Source organism: Equus quagga, chromosome 3 (assembly GCF_021613505.1).
Source record: "Equus quagga isolate Etosha38 chromosome 3, UCLA_HA_Equagga_1.0, whole genome shotgun sequence".
Lineage (NCBI taxonomy): Eukaryota > Metazoa > Chordata > Mammalia > Perissodactyla > Equidae > Equus > Equus quagga.
The window spans coordinates 40,130,279-40,150,263 of record NC_060269.1 but is presented as its reverse complement, the minus strand read 5'-3'; the positions used below and the strand labels follow the sequence as shown (position 1 = coordinate 40,150,263).

The window sequence follows — 19,985 nt, the reverse complement described above, 5'->3', positions numbered from 1 at the left end:
TAGATGGCTAGAAGGATAGGGGTCCCTCCAGATGGAGAGGTGAATTATTGGTGCTAGTATGTGGTTTCTCCAGTTCTGAAAAACAAACCTTCACACAATTCAATGGTCCTTTAAGTGATCTTCCTAGTTCTTCCCTTCCACCACTATCACACTTTCCAACCAGGAAGTATAAATTCCACTGCTTCTATTTCCCTACTGCCATTCTCTCTTCCTCCTGAAACCTGAGGAAACAGCACCCTCAGGGGTCACTCATTTCTGAATCCTATGTTCACATGTAGTCTTCCTTTCTTTTTCTTTTTTGCTTTCCTTGATAGCGACCAATGATCATCAACTTCTCTTTGAAGCTGTTTCCTTTCTTGGCTTCTGTGTCAAAACCATTCTCTGGTTCTGCTGCTACCCCGCTGGTGTTCCATTGCCACACACACACACACACACACACACACACTTTTGGTGTACTTGTTTAAGAGACAAATGTCGACTCACTTCACATGTAGACAAATTCTGAACTATTACCAGCTTAAATACATACCTAATGCATTGAAGCTTTCAGAAATAAAATGAGATCTCAAAGCCAAAACAGTAAGTAGAAGTTGAAGCATAAATAGCTCATGGGATTTAAGCCTTAACCGCTGGAAGCTGAGGTTCTAACTCTTGCACGGGGGGAGTCCAAGCCATATGCCCAATGTGCAAGGGGAATTGGAACTGAGCTACCAGAATAAAATTGAGATTCAACAATGGTTACCCATCAGGAAAGAGACTAGAAAAAGTCCACCCATTAGGACAGTGTCAAGAAAACTTGTTTCCCACCTGGACCTTGGGTAGAAAAGTAATCTTTCAAAAAAGTTAGAATCCAGATCGGTGCCAAGCAGGTTGTGATGTAGGGAGCCCAAATCAAGAGATTAACATTAAAAATTGCTCCAGAATCCATTAATCACATAGGATTGTAGGAGAGGCAAGGGAGAATCCAGCTTCTAAAAATGCTTCTGCAACCCAGAGCCTCTGGAACTCCTACAAAAACAATATTCCTGAAGATTACTTCATAGTCAATAGTTAGAAATCACACAAGGAAACAAATCACCACTGGAAGAGTCAAGAATTATAAATAATAGAAAAAAATATGAAAAAGTCTTTAGAATAATTATATCTAAAATATTAAAAGAATATTGAATGTCATAAGGCAAGAGTATAAAAAGTAGTGACGTGTTCCTAAAAAAATAATTTTTTAAAAACCATAGTTATTGATATATAAACATCAATAGACAGGTGGAACCAGGGACAGGATACAGTCAAAGAGAGAATTAATTGCTTCAAAGATAAATCTGAAGATATCACCTTGAATATAGCACAGAGATGAAGAGATAAAAAAATATGAAAGAAAATTTAAGAGACCAAGAGTCTATAATGAAAAGTTTAACATGTTTCAAAAGGAGGAGTGAAAGAGAGAGAATCTTCAAGTGGCTGAGACTATTCTAGAATTCAAGAATGACAGGTATTTTTAAATTGAAACAATAGCTGTATTATGAGTTGGATAAATGAAAACAAATCCCCCATGTAGACATGTAATACTGAAACTTCAGAAAAAACACAAAGAAAAATTATAAAAGCTTCTAAAGAGTTAAAGAAGAATATTTTTTAAAAAAAGAAAATTAGAATGACATTTGACTTTATCAGTGATGACAGATTCCACAAAATATGAAATTTTGTCTTCAAAAAACAGAGGGAGGACTTGGGACTAACATGGCAGAGTAGCAAGATCCTGGGCTGGCCACCTCCCATGGACACACCAAAACTATAACTACAGATAAAGCAACGCTCTCTGATAATGACCTGAAGACTAGCAGGAAAGATTTCCCACAAGTAAGGATATAAAGGAAAAGCCAAATTGAGATGGGTAGGAGGAGTGGAGATGTGGTCTGGTTGGGACTCACACACCTAACACAGCAACCCACAGGTGTGAGGGATATCACAAGCCATAAAGATCCTCCCTGAGGAGGGAGGAGTTCAAACCCTATATCCCACTCCCCAGCCTGAGGGACCTGCACTGGGAAGATGAGCCCCCATAACATCTGACTTTGAAAACCAGTGGGGCTTATGTCTCAGAGAGCCAGAAGGCTGTAGGAAACCAAGATTCTGATCTTAAAGGGCACACACACTCATTTCAAGTGCCAGCACAGAGGCAGTAGTTTGAAAAGTGTCTGAGCCATACATGAAGGAGATTCCTTGACTAATTTTGGGGTATGTGCCAGAAGGAACTTTCTCCGGGGACAGAGGTTCTAGAGAGTGCCATTTTTTTTGCTCACTTTCTACCTAGCTGGTCCAGTGCTGGCGGGTGCCATTTCTAACTCTCCTCATCTACCTTATTGGCCTCACCGCTGCATTCCTGCGTGCATCTGCTTCAGCCGGTGCTCCTCCAAAGCAGTCTCCTACCCCACAACACCTGGCAGGCAGCCTCAGCCAGTACTGGAATCCCTCCAAAGCGGCTCTTGCCCAGGGGAGGTCCAGCCTCACAAACCAGAGCACCTGCAACAGTCGTGGCTGGGTCTTCCAGCCAGCCACAGTGGAGGTCTGCTGCACCCATCAGCATGCCTACAGCTGTCATGACAAGGCCTTGCAGCCAGCTGTGTCATGGGCCAGGCTTGTACACAAGCACACCTGCAGCAAACACAGCCCAGCCACAACAGGAGGGTGCATTTAGCCCACACAAGGGACACCCCTGGATCACCTGGCTCTGATGACCAGGGGCGACCACACTGTGGGCTCCACAGAACAACTTCGTACATAAGGGCAATCCTTCAAGAGCAAGAGACACAGCTGATCTACCTAAAACATAGAAACAAACACAGAGAGTTAGGCAAAATGAGGAGACAAAGGAATATGTTTCAAGTGAAAGAACAAGATAAAACCTCAGAAAAAGAACTAAATGAAATGGAGATAACCAATCTACCAGATAAAGAGTTCAAAGTAATTGGCATAAAGATGCTCACTGAACTCAAGAGAAGAATGAAGGAACACAGTGAGAACTTCAGCAAAGAGATAGAAAACATAAAAAAGTACCAATCAGAGCTGAAGAATACAATAACTGAAATGAAAAATACACTGGAGGAAATCAACAGCAGATTAGATGATGCAGAAGAATGAATTAGCAATCTGGAAGATAAGGAAGTGGAAATCACCCAACTGGAACAACAAAAAGAAAAAAGAATTTAAAGAAATGAAGATAGTTTAACGGGCCTCTGGGAAAACATCAAACATACTCACATTCACATTTTAGGAGTCCCAGATGGAGAAGAGAGAGTGAAAGGGAGAGAAAACCTATTTGAAAAAAACAATGGCTGAAAACTTCCCTAACCTGGCAAAGGAAACACATATTCAAGTCTAGCAAGCACAGAGAGTTCCAAACAAGATGAATCCAAAGAGACTAACACTAAGACACATTACCATTAAAATGTCAAAAGTTAAAGATAAAGAGAGAATCTTTCATATCTATGCTCATCAGTGATATTGGCCTGTAATTTTCTTTTGTCTGTTGTCCTTGTCTGGACATACATTTATGATAAAAACTCTGAATAAAATGAATATAGAAGGAAACTACTTCAGGATAGTAAAGGTATATATGACAAACCCACAGCTAACATCATACTCAATGGTGAAAAACTGAAAGCTATTATCTAGGAACATGAACAGATAAGGGTGCCCACTTTTACTACTCTTATCTAACATAGTATTGGAAGTCCTAGCCAGAGCAATCAGTCAAGAAAAAGAAATAAAAGGGATCAAAATTGTAAAGGAGGAAGAAAAGCTGGTCATATTTGCAGATGATGTGATTTTATATATAGAAAACCCTAAAGAATCTACCTAAAAACTATTGGAAATAACAAACAAATACAATAATGTTGCAGGGTACAAAATCAACATGCAAAAATCATTTGCATTTCTATACACTAACAACCAAATAGCAGAAAGAGAAATCAAGAACACAATCCCATTTACAATAGCAAAAAAACCCAATAAAATATCTAGAAATAAATTTAACCAAAGAGGTGAAAGATCTCTACACTGAAAACTATAAAACATTCTTGAAAGAAATTGAAGAAGACGCAAAGAAATGGAAAGATATTCCATGCTCATGGATTGGAAGAATTAACATAGTTAAAATGTCCATACTCTTAAAGCACTCTGCAGACTCAATGCAATCTCTATCAGTTCCAAAGACATTTTCAACAGAAATAGAACAAAGAATGCTAAAATTTATATAGAACAACAAAAGACTCCAAATAGCCAAAGCAATCCTGAAAAAAAAGAGCAAAGCTGGAGGTATCATACTCCTTGATTTAAAAACATACTACAAAGTTATAGTAATCAAAACAGCACAGTACTGGCCCAAAAACAGACACACAAATCAATGGACCAGAATCAAGAGCCCAGAAGTAAACCCACATATCAATGGACAGCTAATTTTTGACAAAGGAGTCAAGTGGAGAAAAGAAAGTCTCTTCAATAAATGATACTGGAAAAACTGGACAGCCACATGCAAAAGAGTAAAAGTAGGCCATTATCTTACACCATATGTAAACATTAACTCAAAATGGGTTCAAGATTTGAATGTAAGACCTGAAACCATAAAACTCCTAGAAGAAAACATAAGTAGTATGCTCTTCAACATTGGTTTTAGCAATATCTTTTTGAATACTGTATCTCCCCAGGCAAGGGAAACAAAAGAAAAAATAAATAAATAGGGCTACATCAAATTAAAAAGCTTCTGCATGGAAAAGAAAACCATCAACAAAATGAAAAGACAACCTAACAATTGGGAAAAGATATTTGAAAATCACATATCTGATAAGGGGTTAATATCCAAAATATATAAAGAACTCATACAACTCAACAACAAAAAACCAAACAGCCCCATTAAAAAATGGACAAAGTATCTGAACAGATATTTTTCCAAAGAAGATATACAGATGGCCGACAGGCACATGAAAAGATGCACAACATCGCTAAGTATTAGGGAATGCAAATCAAAACTACAATGAGATATCACCTCACATCCAACAAAATGGCTAAAAATAACAAGACAAGAAATAACAAAATTTGGAGAGGATGTAGAGAAAAGAGAACCCTCATACACTGCTGGTGGGAATGTAAACTGGTGCAGCTGCTATGCAAAACAGTATAGAGAGTCCTCAAAAAACTAAGAATAGAACTATCATATAATCTAGCTGTACTACTTTGGTGTTTATCCAAAGAACATGAAAACGCTAATTTGAAAAGCTATTTTCACCCCTATATTCACTGCAGCATTACTGACAATAGCCAAGACTTGGAAACAACCTAAGTGCTCATCTGTGGACAAATGGATAAAGAAGATGTGGTATATATGTACAATGGAATACTACTCAGCCATAAGAAAAGATGAAATCAGGCCATTTGTGACAACATGGATGAACCTTGAGGGTATTATGCTAAGTGAAATAAGTCAGACGGAGAAAGCTAAATACCGTATGATTTCACTCAAAATTGGAAGATAAAAATAACAACAACAACAAACAAACATATAGATATAGAGATTAGATTGGTGCTTACCAGAAGGCAAGAGGGGAGAGGGGAGGGTGAAAAGAGTAAAAGGGCACATTAGTGACTGATGGTAATTAGTCCTTGGGTAGTGAATACAATGTAGTCTCACAGAAATAGAAATATAATGATGTACACCTGAAATTTATATAATGTTATACACCAATGTTACCTCAATAAAAAATAAACATTAGAAAAAAGGAGAGAGAATCTTAAAAGCAGCAAGAGCAAAACAACTAGTTACATATAAGGGAACCCCTATAAGGCTATCAGCTGACTTTTCAGCAGAAACTTTACAGGCCAGAAGGGGGTGGCACAACATATTCAAAGTGCTGAAGGGAAAAGTCTTACAACCAAGAATATTCTATTGAAGGAGAGATAAAGAGTTTCCCAGACAAGCAAAAGCTAGAGGAGTTCACCACCACTAAACCGGCTTTATAAGAAATGTTAAAGGGACTGCCTTAAATGGGAAAAGACCGTAACTAGAAATATAAAAATTGTGAAAGAAAAAAATCTCACTGATAAAGGCAAATATATTGTAAAGTTAGTGGATCAACTCCCTATTTAGCTAGTATGAAGGTTAAAAGACAAAAGTAGTAAAATTATTCATATCTACAATAAGTAGTTAAGGGATACACAAAACAAAAAGATGTGAAGTATGACACCAAAAACATAAAAAGTGGAGGGGTGGATAAAAATCCAGTGCTTTTAGAATGTGCTCAAACTTAAGTGACCATCAACTTAACAAACACTGCTATAGACATAAGTTGTTATATAAGAACCTCGTGGTAACCATAAACCAAAAACCAATAATAGATAGAAAAAACAAACAGAAAGGAATACAAACATATTGCTAAAGAAAGTCATCCAATCACAAGGGAAGAAAGCAGGAGAAGAAGAAAGAAACAGAGAAAAACTACAAAAACAATCAGAAAATAATTAATAAAATGGCAGTAAGTACATACCTATCAATAATCACTTTAAATGTGAATGGTCTAAACGCTCCAATCAAAAGACATAGGGTGGCTGAATGGATAAAAAAACAAGACTCATATACATGCTGCCTACAAGAGGCTCACTTCAGATCTAAAGATACACACAGACTGAAAGGGAGGGGATGAAAAAAGATATTCCATGCAAATGGAAACGAAAAGAACACTGGGTTAGCAATACTTATAGCAGACAAAATACACTTTACAACAAAGACAGTAACAAGAGACAAAGAAGGGCATTACATAATTATAAAGGGATCAACCCAACAAGAGGATATAACACTTGTAAATATATTTGCAGCCAATATAGGAATGTCTAAATACATAAAGACATAAAAGGAGAAATTGACAGTAATATGATAATAGTAGGGGACTTTAGCACCCCATTTACATCATTAAATAGATCATCCAGACAGGAAATCAATAGGGAAGCATTGGCCTTAAAGGACATATTAGACCAGATGGACTTAATAGATATATACAGAACAGCATTCCATCCCCAACAGCAGAATACACATTCTTTTCAAGTGGACATGGAACATTTTCCAGGATAGATCACATTAGGCCACAAAGCATGTCTCAACAAATTTAAAAAGACTGAAATCATATCAAGCATCTTTTCCAACCACAGTGGTATGAGACTAGAAATCAACTACAAGAAGAAAACTGGAAAAAACACAAACACATGGAGACTAAAAGACATGCTACTCAATAAGCAACAGGTTATTGAATAAGTCAAAGAAGAACTAAAAAAATACTTTGAGAAAAATGATGATGGAAACTCAATGTTCCAAAATCTATGGAATGTGACAAAAGCACTTCTAAAAGGGAAGCTTATAGTGGTACAAGCTTACCTCAAGAAACAAGAAAAATCTTAAATAAACAATCTAACTTTATACCTAAAGGAACTAGAGAAAGAAGAACAAACAAAACCCAACGTCAGTAGAAGGAAGGAAACAACAAAGATCAGAGTGGAAATAAATGAAATAGAGACCAAAAAAACATAGAAAAGATTGATGAAACTAAGAGCTGGTTCTTTGAAAAGATGAACAAAATTAATAAACATTTTGCCCGACTCAAGAAAAAAAAAAAAAGAGAGAAGACCTAAAAAATAAAGTCAGAAATGAAAGAGGAGAAGTTACAACCCACACCACATAAATACAAAGGATCATAAGAGATTACTACAAACAATTATATGCCAACAAATTGGACAATCTAGAAGAAATGGATAAATTCCTAGAAACATACACTCTTCTAAGACTGAATCAGGAAGAAATAGAAAAACTGAACAGACCTATCACTAGTGATGAAATTGAAACAGTAATCAAAAAACTCCTAACAAACAAAAGTCCAAGACCAGATGGCTTGACAGGTGACGTCTACAAAACATTTAAAGAAGAATTAATACCTATCCTCCTCAAACTCTTCCAAAAATTTGAAGAGGAAGGGATGCTTCCAAACTCATTCTATAAGGCCAGCATTACCCTGATACTAAAACCAGATAAAGACACTACAATAAAAGATAATTACAGGCTAATATCCCTGATGAACATAAATGCAAAAATTCTCAGCAAAATATTAGCAAACCAAATTCAACAATGCATTAAAAGGATCATACACCATGATCAAATGGGATTTATCTCAGGGATGCAGGGATGGTTCAGTATTGACAAATCAATCAATGTGATACACGAAGTTAAAGAATAAAAGTTAACAAAATGAAGAATAAAAATCATATGATCATCTCAGTAGATGCATAAAAAGCTTTCGACAGACTTTAACATCCATTTACGATAAAAACTCTCAGCAGAGTGGGTATGGAAGGAACATACCTCCATACACTAAAGCTAATATATGACAAACTCACTGCTAACATCATACTCATTGGTGGAAAGCTGAAAGCATTTCCTCTAAGATCAAGAACAAGACAAAGATGCTCACTCTCATCACTTTAATTCAACATAGTATTAGAAATCCTAGCCACAGCAATCAGACAAGAAAAAGAAATAAAAGGCATCCAAATTGGAAAGGAAGAAGTAAAACGGTCACTGTTTGCAGATAACATGATACTATATACAGAAAACTCTAAAGGCCCCACCAAAAAACTATTAAAAAACTACTAATAAATGAATTCAATAAAGTTGCAGGATACGAAATTAATATAGAGAAGTCTCTTTCATTTCTATACACTAAGAACAAACTATCAGAAAAAGAAATTCAGAAAACAATCCCATTTACAATTGCATCAAAAAGAATGAAATATCTAGGAATAAATCTAACTGAAGAGGTGACAGACCTGTATTTTGAAAACTGTAAGACATTGGTAAAAGAAACTGAAGAAGACACAAATAAATGGAAATATGTATTGTGTTCATGGATTGGAAAAATTAATATTGCTAAAATGTTCATACTATCCAAAGCAATCTCCAGATTCAATGTAATCCCTATCAAAATAACAATGGCATTTTTCATAGACCTACAACAAGAAATCCTAATATTTGTATAGAACCATAAAAGATCCCAAATAACCAAAGCAATGGACATTAAAATTGCCTACACTCTCATAATCCAGACATTTCCACTCAATATTTTAGTGCATATACTTCTTGATTTTACTTATGTCTATTTTAACATGGTTGAAATCATTCTGTTGTTTGATATGTTGTTACCTTCTCTTTCCTCTTTAAAATGATTGATGGCTGCTATCGCTACCGTAGAAGTGACCCAGAGGGAACAAGGGAGGGAGGTATCATTTTCTACTTTATAGTAAGGACTAAGGATGTCCTACCAGGAGATAATCCTTTGAGTATATTCTGAACATCTTTATTGCTGTAAACAACAATCACAAGCATTACTGTTCACAGTTTATAGTCATGGCCCTGTGACTGCCCTCAAGTAGCTTACCATCTAGTTAGGATAACACAGTGTCTCTTTTTGGCCCTCCAGCCTTCAGCCATGCCTCCTCCCCCTTCATAATGGTTCCTTGCTCACCCTTTTGGTGAGTTCTCATTCTGTATAGTTTGGGTGAGAAATAATTCTTGCCTCTTCCCACCTTATTGCCTACAATAAGGTAGCCAGATCCTTACATAATTTAGACCTGGCTCAGAAGACTCTTTTCTGGAACTTTCATTCTTGAGCAAGTAGCCAAGGACAGAGGTGCCGTTGGTGGTCATTCATCCCACACAGCAATACCAGCTTGTGGACCAAACTCCTACTGAGAGACCATTGCTGGGCTTCTTGGGATCCAACTTTTCAAGGCAATTGGTTTCTGCCCATTTCAATACCTAGTCTTCCAGGTTCCCAGTGATCCCATGAGCCCCTATTTCCTTCTGGTCAAGTATCTTTTTACTTAAGCTAACTTGCAAACAAACACCCAGTCTGAAACACTGCAGGTAAGTAACAAAATGAGATCAGTCCTGAGGGACAAGAAAGCAATACTATCAGTCAGAGTAAGATGGATGGAGAGATGTGGGGAGGCCCGAATGAGTCTGTGGAAGCCTGGGGCATAACAGGCGCTGAGGGGGTTTGTGGTAGCAAGATCAAAGCCTTAGGCTGCTTTGAACTCTGTTATCAATAGACTGGGAATGAACTTGCTTTTCAAAAGCTTTTGTATGGCTATTCCTCCCCAACGAGAAAGGAAAAAATTATGACCAGTAAAAAGATAAATTTTATTTACAATTTTTTTCTACATTGAAAATGATAAAACATTGCTGAGAGAAACTATAGAGCTAAACAGTGGAGACATCTATCAAGTCTCAGTACTGTCATTATGTCAGTTCTATCCCCAAATGATGTATAGCTTTAATGAAATTCCAATTAGATGCCAGTAGGGAATGTGTGGGTATGTGTGTGACAGAGACAGAGAAACAGAGAGACAGAGAGGGAGAATTGGCAAGCTAATTGTAAAATTTGTATGGCAATGGAAAAGATCTAGAATAGCCAGGATAACCTTGAAGGATAACATCAGAAGATTTATACTAGCAGATATTAAGATTTATTATAAAGCTACAGTAGTCAAGCCAGCATGATATTGGCACAAAGACATTCAAATAGATCCATGGAACAGAATTTAGGGCCTAGAAACAGACCCACATATATACATTTACTTTATGACAAAGGCACTCCTGCAACTCAGTGAGGGAAAGAATGGTCCTTTTAATAACCAGTCCTGGATCAATTGTGTATCTGTATGGGAAGAATGAACTTTGACCCTACTTAACACAAATTAATTCAAAATGGATTACAGATCTTAACGTGAAAGGTAAAACAACAAAGTTTCTAGAAGAAGACATAGGAGACTATTTTCCTGACTTAGGTGTCATGAAGTCAAAGATTTCCTAAGTAGGCACAAAAGGCACTGACCATTAAAAATAAGGTTGATCCATTGGACTACATTAAACTTAAGAACCTTGGCTTCATCAAAAGATAACATTGAGTGAAGAGGCAAACCACAGACCAATGGACGCTCACAATACATATATCTGACAAAGTGTTAGTGTCCAGAGTATGTAGAGTGCCTACAAATAAAAAAAAAAAGATAATTCAGCTTTTTAAATGAGCAAAAGACTGAAGCAGGCACTTTGCAAAAGAAGATGTTCAAAGAGCCAGTAAGCACGTAACAGTTACTTAACGTCAGTACTGCATCAGGAGATGCTAATTAAAATCACTATGAAATGCTATTATACACCCACCAGAATGACTAAAATGAAAAGGCCAACAAGGCAAAGTATTGATAAAGTTATTGAGCAATTAATACACTCATCCTGTGCTAGTGGGAGTGTAAATTACTACAACCATTTTGGAAAACTGTTGGGCAATCTTTACTATAGCTAAACGAGGCTTACCCTGGGCCCCAGCAATCCTGCTGCTAGGTGTACAGTCAAGAGAAATGAGCTTGCCCACCAAAAGACATGGACAAGAATTTCCACAGCAGATTAATTCAAAGTGGCCAAAAATTGGAAACAACTCAAATGTCCATCAACAGTGGAATGGACAAATTATGGAATATTTATAAAATGGAAAACACACAGTAATACAAAATAAGTATTGTTACACACAGCAAGAAAGAACCTCACAGACATGTGAGACAAGCAAAAGGAGCCACACACTAAAGGGTACACATTGTATGATTCCATTCATATGAATTTCAGGAACAGGCAAAACTGATCCACAGTGACAGAAGTCATTAAAGTCATTTTATCTGTGGTGGCAGTTGGTATTAACAGGGAAGGAGCATTAGGGAGCATCAGAGAGCTTCTGGGATGTTGAAAATATTTTCTATCTTGAACTGGGAGTTGGGATATATGCATATCCTTGTGTGTGTGTTACGCAAAAGTTCCCTGGGTTATACACTGTGTTAAAATGTATACAATGGGCTAAAATCTGTGCTTCTCCCTGTATATATATAATGTTTCAATAAAAAATAAACTCTTTGAGAGAGGAATCTATTGCACCCCAAAGAATAATTGTAGTCCTTCTAGATAAACAGGAAGAAAAAATGGAAAACTTTTCTGGGAAAAATGTGGTGGACCCAGGAACCACAAAAAATTCATTTTTAACTTCATACATGCAACTTGTTGCTGGTAAACTTCCACGCAAGTACAGTCCCAGAATTTGCAGAGAACTTTTATAATCTACCTGTTGGTGGGTACAAAACAGTTCAATAGTGAGAACAAACTTAGTCTCAAGGGAAAATGAATTTCTACAGGGAAAACTTTGTGGGGAAAGAAAGGAAATGGCCAGACTTCAACAGAGTTTTTGAACTGGGGTGGGGGTTACCTGGTCGAGGAGGAGGAAATCTTCCAGGATCCTCCATCCTTTCTAAAATCTGAGCTCCCCGACCCTCCTCTGCTGGAGCCTGGAGGCATCAAGGGATGGGCATTCCGAGGGAGTCAGGTGCAAGAGGCCCTCATCTTGCAGTAACAGACTCATTCAAGCTACAGAAAGAAGAGAAACAAATGTTAAGAAAATAAAAGTCAAGGTGTTGAATTCTGTGAATCGTTGGGAGAAACGGTTTATTGCTCTCTGCAGTAAGCAGGTCAGCCAGGATGCCAGGATATGATTATGGAGTATGTGGCAGTAGGGATAAAGTTCCTAACAGGAAAGAGGAAGAAGACCCAGTTTAGAGCCAAGACAGGACTCTCCTCTGGCCACCTCTGGCTGAAGTCCTCAAAATGTCCTGGTGGAGTGGGATTGGGAATTATTGTCACCATCATTATCATTGTCATCAATACCTAACTGTCTAAGTGTTTTACATACACTTCTCATTTAATCCACAGTAGTCCTACGCATATGAAGTAGTACCATTCTTATCCCTATTTTACATATGAGGAAACTGAGGCTTAAGAAGGTGAAGCAACTTGTTCAAGATCAACTCAGTTCGTTAATACCAGAACAACTCCCTAGTTATACCTGTCTGATCTGTTGCCACACCTGACTTGCAGGAGTTGGTCCAGCCCAGAGAGGGTGTGGATGTTGAGGCTATGGTCAGGCCAGGATCCTGGTACCAAGGCAGGAAGGTCACAGGGTCTGAGGGTGAGGGCAAGATCACATCTAGTACTTTAGGTGGCAACAGTCCTGGCTATGCAAGGTCTCTTGGCTGGTAGTGGCGGAGTTGCACTAGAGCTTCTCCATTGCAGTGTCGAGGGCTTTGATAAAAGAATGAAAATAAGTGGAGGCTTGGCATTGTAAGAGTGGATTTCAAATTGATTGCGTCTGTAGAGAGTACCCAGAGGGAAGCCTGGGCAAAGGGCACTTGGAGGGATGCAGAAAGAAAGTATCAAGGACCAGGAAGTCACCCTGCTAGGAGGGGAAACTTCCCAACAGATGCCAACTCAATTTAGCAGATCACACTTAAAATATCAAACGGGCCTGATGAGATGATTTTGCGCTTATGATGACAGGAAGAGATGGCTCAGAATCAAAGACTGCAGTTCCAGGAGAAAAGGCATTGTGTCGATGCAAATAATCCATAACCAACCTATAAATCAAAATTGGGGTGAGTTGATTATGAGCCAGAGTGAGGATTATAAGCCAGGAAGGCCTTAGAAGTTGTTCTGGAGAAGCATGGGTTTCAGTACAGTCTTATATCTTTTTAGAACAAAGAAGATACATTAAACACATCCAGGATACATTTTCAAAGAGGTATTCAGTTGCAAATTAGCAAGTCAACATGACTTGGTGCCAGGAAAAGGACTAATCAGGGCATTATCAATAGGGCGTTACCAATAGGGTGTAGGAGGGGAAGTATGCATTCTCTTTTTTTTGAGGAAGATTAGCCCTGAGCTAACATCTGCTGCCAATCCTCCTCTTTTTGCTGAGGAAGACTGGTCCTGAGCTAACATCCTTGCCCATCTTCCTCCCCTTTATATGTGGGACGCCTGCCACAGCATGGCTTGCCAAGCAGTGCCATGTCCACGCTTGGATCCGAACCAAGCCGCCAAAGTGGAATATGCGAACTTAACCGCTGCACCACCTGGCCGGCCCTCTGGAAGTATGCATTCTTATCTTAAGAGAATACATTCTTTACTTTAATGGCTAAGCAATGTACAATGTATGCTTGACAGGCCGTTTAAGTCAGTCTTTTTTGTTCAAGCTGAATCAGTTTTGAACTCAGATAGTTACCCGATATACCTCAATATGTGAAAATCTCTTGTCAATTGTTATCTAAGAGAAAGGCTGAGGAGGAAGAGGGAAGACAAGACCAGGTCCTCAAAATAAATGGACCAATTGCACACCCTCGGCCTCTCTGACTCTGCCTTTAGTCTGGAAATCCAGGGAATCCCTGCCTTGTGGCTCTCTGGAGCAGTCTCCAAACCTTCGCTCCAAACTCTGCATGTGCCAGTGTGGAACGCAGCCTGTGGAAGTGACATGGAGAAAACCAAAATATGGATTTATGGTGGTTACCACGTCAACCAAAGTGGTTTTCTTGAATATTTGCCAGCTGCCTGCATCAATCGCTCAGCTGCCGAATGAATGCAAAGCAGAATTACCTTTGTCTTCCATGTTGGGAATGGAAAACCAGATTCCAATATGAGAATAGTTTATTTTTTTAACATGTGTATCTTGTAGCAAAATTCATCTCTAACCTTGTACTAATTTGAACATAGGTAGAAGTCATGACTGTTACTGATAGAGTTTTTTAAAATTACATTCACTCCGCTAACTATGGCACTTCATAACTACTCTCATCTGAAGGCTCTGCTGGTGGGATTAAAGCCAGCCTGGACCAAAGCGAGTAGATACTGAAAGGTGTCACATTCCTGCCTTCACCCCCGCCCCCAACCTCTCCCTCCCTATCTAAGTCTCACTCTCTCCTCATGGCTCAGTTCCATGGCCACCCCCTCAGTGGTGCCTCCCCAGGATGAAAATTCAATGTAATTGACTCTGCCTTGAAGCCACAGACCCAGAAATGAAGGATGGGAGAGATGGTTGAAAAGAAGGCACCTGATGGATTTGGGGAAAGGTGTACTTTTCCGTTTGAAATTTTATTAAACAAAAAAAAGTTAACTACTATCACTTTGACAGCTTGGTGACATTCTGATTCTAAGCATAAAAGCAGGCACAGGCTCTACAAATCCCGTAACATTTCTGTTCTAGATGGTCATCCTATTGATGTGGGGTCGGTGAGCCGAGGAGTCGAAAGAGATTTCTTGGACTCCCAAGATCTGGCAGTAGTGCTCTTTTATTTCGAGAATAGTATGGAATAGCATGGGGACGGGACCCATGGGCAGTCAGAGCTGCTGCTGAGTGGGGACAGGACCCACGGGCAGTCGGAGCTGCTGCTGGCATGGGGAGCTGCTGCTGCCCCTTGCATGGGGACAGGACCCATGGTCAGGCAGAGCTGGTGCCTGTATGTTGCTGCTGCCAACATGGGTGGAAAGTAAGGCTAAATTTAAGGCATAGGTATGTGAGCCATCTCTTTACAAGACAAAGGAAAGAACATGTAAAAAAGTTAAAATGGTATCAGTGCAGGTGGGGTCTGGCCATTGGGTGGTCCCACAACTTTTAGATAAGAATCAAATCGGATTAAGTAAAGGCCAGAAGCCACCACCCTAAATACTATCTTCAGCTAAAGACAGAGGAGGATGTTGGGGGGTCAGTTACTTGAGGTTGCCAGACAGTAACCAACTTAAGTTCTTGCCTTCCCCATTAAGAGTTTCCAGAGATAAGGCCATCCCCCTTTCCTTCACAAATGCAAATGTCTCTCATCAAAGGGCAAACAAATTCCACTCCTCTGGAGCCTGCTTCTCATCTGCAGTTTTAAAATTAACCAGCCTAAAATCCTCATCACTATGATACAGAACTTTCAAAGTCCTCCTAAAATGTGTGGATCCCTAAAAATATATTTGCTGATTTCTAGGGATCTGTGGCCTACAATTGGAAAAAAACTGCCCTGGATCACATTTTTCAAATCCCATTGGGATTAAGGATTACAGTAGAACTCAATAGTGTTTTAGGTGCCATTAGGTTTACATAAACAGTGTGAGTGGTGCCCCAGGAGCTCTGTGGTGCGGGGTCTCTGGATCTCCCCCATAACCCTGCTCCATGAGCTCCTTGGCAGAGTCGGATGTCTTCCTGTGGCGATGCTTCCATCACACAGGCACTTTCTTTATGTTTTCCTCTTTCTACAATTTCCACAGTGGTCAGATTGAAACAAAACTTCCATCTAATTTCACACAAGGAAGTAAAAACAAGCCAAGGCCACATCATTCTGATAAGAGCTAAGTTTGTCTCCCCTTCAAGCTTGAGACTCTTACTTGTGGTAACAAAAGCAATTTTATTTCCTCCAAGAAATTACATTTCTCAATTTCTTGCCTCTCTAGGAAAAAACCAACCAAAGGAAAAGGCACTTCTTCCTGCATTTATGGCAGGGTTTTTGTGTCCAGTTTTAGCATATTTAGCATCCAGATTTAACTGCCCTCCCAGCAGAAGGCTCATGAATCAAAGGCCAGGGGAGAGATAAGAGAGAACCAGCCCTCCCCCTGACACGGCCGAGAGTAAACACTTCCGGGAATTCACCCACCCGCCAAGCAGTACACTCCGTCGTTGGAGAGCGGAGAGGAGGACCGTCCTGAGAACGTGTTTGCTGGTGAACACAACGGTGACTCCATGAAAGCCTTGGTCAGACCCTGTAACCATGGCTGCCTATGCCATTAGTGCCAATACAACCATCTTTACTCTTCTGTGCACCTGCGCGTGCATGTGTGCACATGTGCACGCACACACAATCACACACCCACTTTCTAAGTCAGGTTTCACAAGATGAGATAAGACATCCTCTTTTCTAGGTCTTTCTTCAGTGACCTAGTTGATTGAGGTACTTGAGGGAATCATTACAGTGAACTAAATAGTGTTTTGGGTGCTGTTAACTAAGTCTGTGATCCTCTGTAATGTAATGAGACTGATGAGGATTTTAGGCTGGTTACTTTTAAAACTGCAGATGAGAAGCATGCTCCAAGGAGCAGAGTTTGCTTGCCCTTTGTTGGGAGGCATTTACATTTGTGGGGGAAACCCCCATCTGTGGGGATGCCTCTCTCTCTGTGCCAGGAAGAAGGGAGATGACCTTGTCTCTAGAAACTCTTAATCAATGCCAAAGGCAAGGACTTAAGTTGGTTACTGTCTGGCAACCTCAAGTAACTGATTTAGGATGGTGGCTTCTGGCTTTACTTAATCCGATTTGATTCTTATCTAAAAGTCGTGGGACCACCCAATGGCCAGACCCCACCTGCACTGATACCATTTTAACTTTTTTACATGTTCTTTCCTTTGTCTTGTAAAGAGATGGCTCACATACCTATGCCTTGAATTTAGCCTTACTCTCCACCCATGTTTGCAGCAGTAGCAGAGGCAGCAGTAGCAGCTCCTCCTGCCCGTGGGCCCTGTCCCCATGCAGCAGCCTGACTGCCCATGGGTCCTGTCCCCACGCTATTCCACACTATTCTCTAAATAAAAGAGCACTACTGCCAGATCTTGAGAGTCCAAGAAATCTTTCTTTTGACTCCTCGGCTCACCGACCCCGCATCAAGACTATGGTAGGCTCTCCACAAGAAGTGTTCTAGAAACATCAAAAAAACTAACAACCCAGTTAAAAAATGGGCAAAAGATCTGAACAGACATTTCTCCAAAAAGATATACAGATGGCCAACAGGCACAGGAAAAGGTGTTCAACATCATTAGCTATCAGGGAAATGCAAATCAAATCTACAATGAGCTATCGCCTCACTCAGGTCAGAATGGCTATAATTAACAAGACAGGAAACAAGTGTTGGAGACGATGTGGCGAGAAGGGAACCCTCATACACTGCTGGTGAGAGTGCAAACTGGTGTAGCCACTATGGAAACAGCATGGACATTCCTCAAAAAATTAAGAACAGAACTACCACATGACCCAGCTATCCCACTGATGAGGATTATTTTAGGTTGGTTAATTTTAAAACTGCAGATGAGAGGCAGGCTCTGAGGACTGGAATTTACTTGCCCTTTGAGAGACATTTGCATTTGTGAAAGGAGGGAGATGACCTTGTCTCTAGAAACTCTTAATGGGGAAGGCAAGAACTTAAGTTGGTTACTGTCTGGCCAATCTCATGTAATTGATTTAGGGTGGTGGCTTCTGACCTTTACTTAATCCAATTTGATTCTTATCTAAAAGTCATGGGATCACCCAATAACCAGACCCCACCTGCACTGATACCATTTTAACTTTTTTTCCTATTCTTTCCTTTGTCTTGTAAAGAGATAACTCACATACCTCTGCCTTAACATTAGCCCTACCCTCAGCTCATTTTTGCAGCAGCAGCTCTGACTGCCCATGGGTCCTGTCCCCATGCTATTCCACACTGTTCTCTAAATAAAAGAGCACTATTGCCAGATCTTGAGAGTCCAAGAAATCTTTCTTTCAACTCCTTGGCTCACCGACCCCGCATCACCACCACTGGGTATTTATCTAAAGAATATGAAAACACGAATGCGTAAAGATACATGCACCCCTATGTTCATGGCAGCATTAGTAACAATAGCCAAAACTTGGAAGAAACCTAGGTGCCCATCAAGGGATGAATGGGTAAAGAAGATGTGGTATATATACACGATGGAATACTACTCAGCCATAAGAGACTATGAAAGCTGGGCATTTGTGATAACATGGATGGACCTTGAGGGTATTATGCTAAGTGAAATGAGTCAGAGGGAGAAAGTCAAATACTGTATGATCTTCCTCCTAAGTAGAAGACAAAAACAATGACAAACAAACACGTAGAAACAGAGATTGGATTGGTGGTTACCAGAGGGGAAGGGGGGCGGGGAGGAGGTTGAAAGGGGTGATTCGGCACGTGTGTGTGGTGATGGATTGTAATTAGTCTTTGGGTGGCGAACATGACGTAATCTACACAGAAATCGAAATATAATGATGTACACCTGAATTTATATAATGTTATAAACCAATGTTACTGCAATGAAAAAAACAAAAACAAACAAACAAACAAAAAAGTTCTACAATAAGTAAGTCTCATGGACAGTAACAGAAATCAAATCAGTGGCAACTTGTGAGAGGGGTGGGGATCGATTACAAAGAGGCACAGGGAACTTTCTGGATGGAAATGGTTGTTACCTGGTTGTGTATATGTCAAAATTCACCGAACTAAAATGTGTGCATATATATTGTATTTAAATTATGCTTCAATAAAGTTGATTTCAAAAAAGAAAGCGTTCTGGGCCCTCATCACACTTAATGAGAAACAGCAAGTCACTCCTTGGGACATGCTGGTTCTTCAACATAAATGTACAAACACACCACGACGGTGAGTGGGGGCAGCTGCGTCTGGGATCATAATCTCAGAGCCAGGGAGATGACAACACAACAAGAAAACTGACTCCTTGCTGGGAAGGGAGAAGTTCCACGCAGGTACCTTCATATATGTTCCAGGCCCAACTTAGGGAAAGAAAGAACCAGATGCATCTCCGCCTTGAAAAATCAGGTAGTGGGAATGTCCAGTTCAAGTTAAAAAGGTGGCAGGACAGAAGCCTCGGGAAGGAAATGGTTGTGTAGGAGAACACTTTGGTCACTCTGCAATCATTGCAGAAAAAGAGTGCGAGTATTATTATTCCATCATTATTTTAAATTCTGGTGATAGGAAGTAGAAAAAAATGTCACAATTTGGGAAGTGGTTATGAAAGTAGAGAATCTGGGTTCAAAAAGAAGAAAATCAGTATTTCTACTTTTATATGCCCCCAAATTGAACGTCAATTAGGTGACCAAATGGTCTACACACTAATAAACAGCCTTGGGCTCTATAGTTTTGATTTTTAAAATAGATTTTCAGTCTATAGTAAGTGCCTTTGGAGAGATTGTAAATTCAAGAACAGATTGTGGAATAAGGGCTCACATAATAGTCAATATTTTCAGTGTTTACTTTTCTCATCATA

General features: G+C 39.6%; 1 long non-coding RNA gene across 1 annotated transcript in view; it reads right to left on the bottom strand.

Annotated features, from left to right (window-relative positions):
• The window catches only part of LOC124236732 (uncharacterized), a 73,232-nt gene that overhangs the window by 36,080 nt on the left and 17,167 nt on the right, over positions 1-19,985 (bottom strand). Inside the window, exon 2 of the long non-coding RNA XR_006887857.1 lies at positions 12,342-12,499. This is a non-coding gene — a long non-coding RNA (uncharacterized LOC124236732). The remainder of the gene's footprint in view (positions 1-12,341; positions 12,500-19,985) is intronic.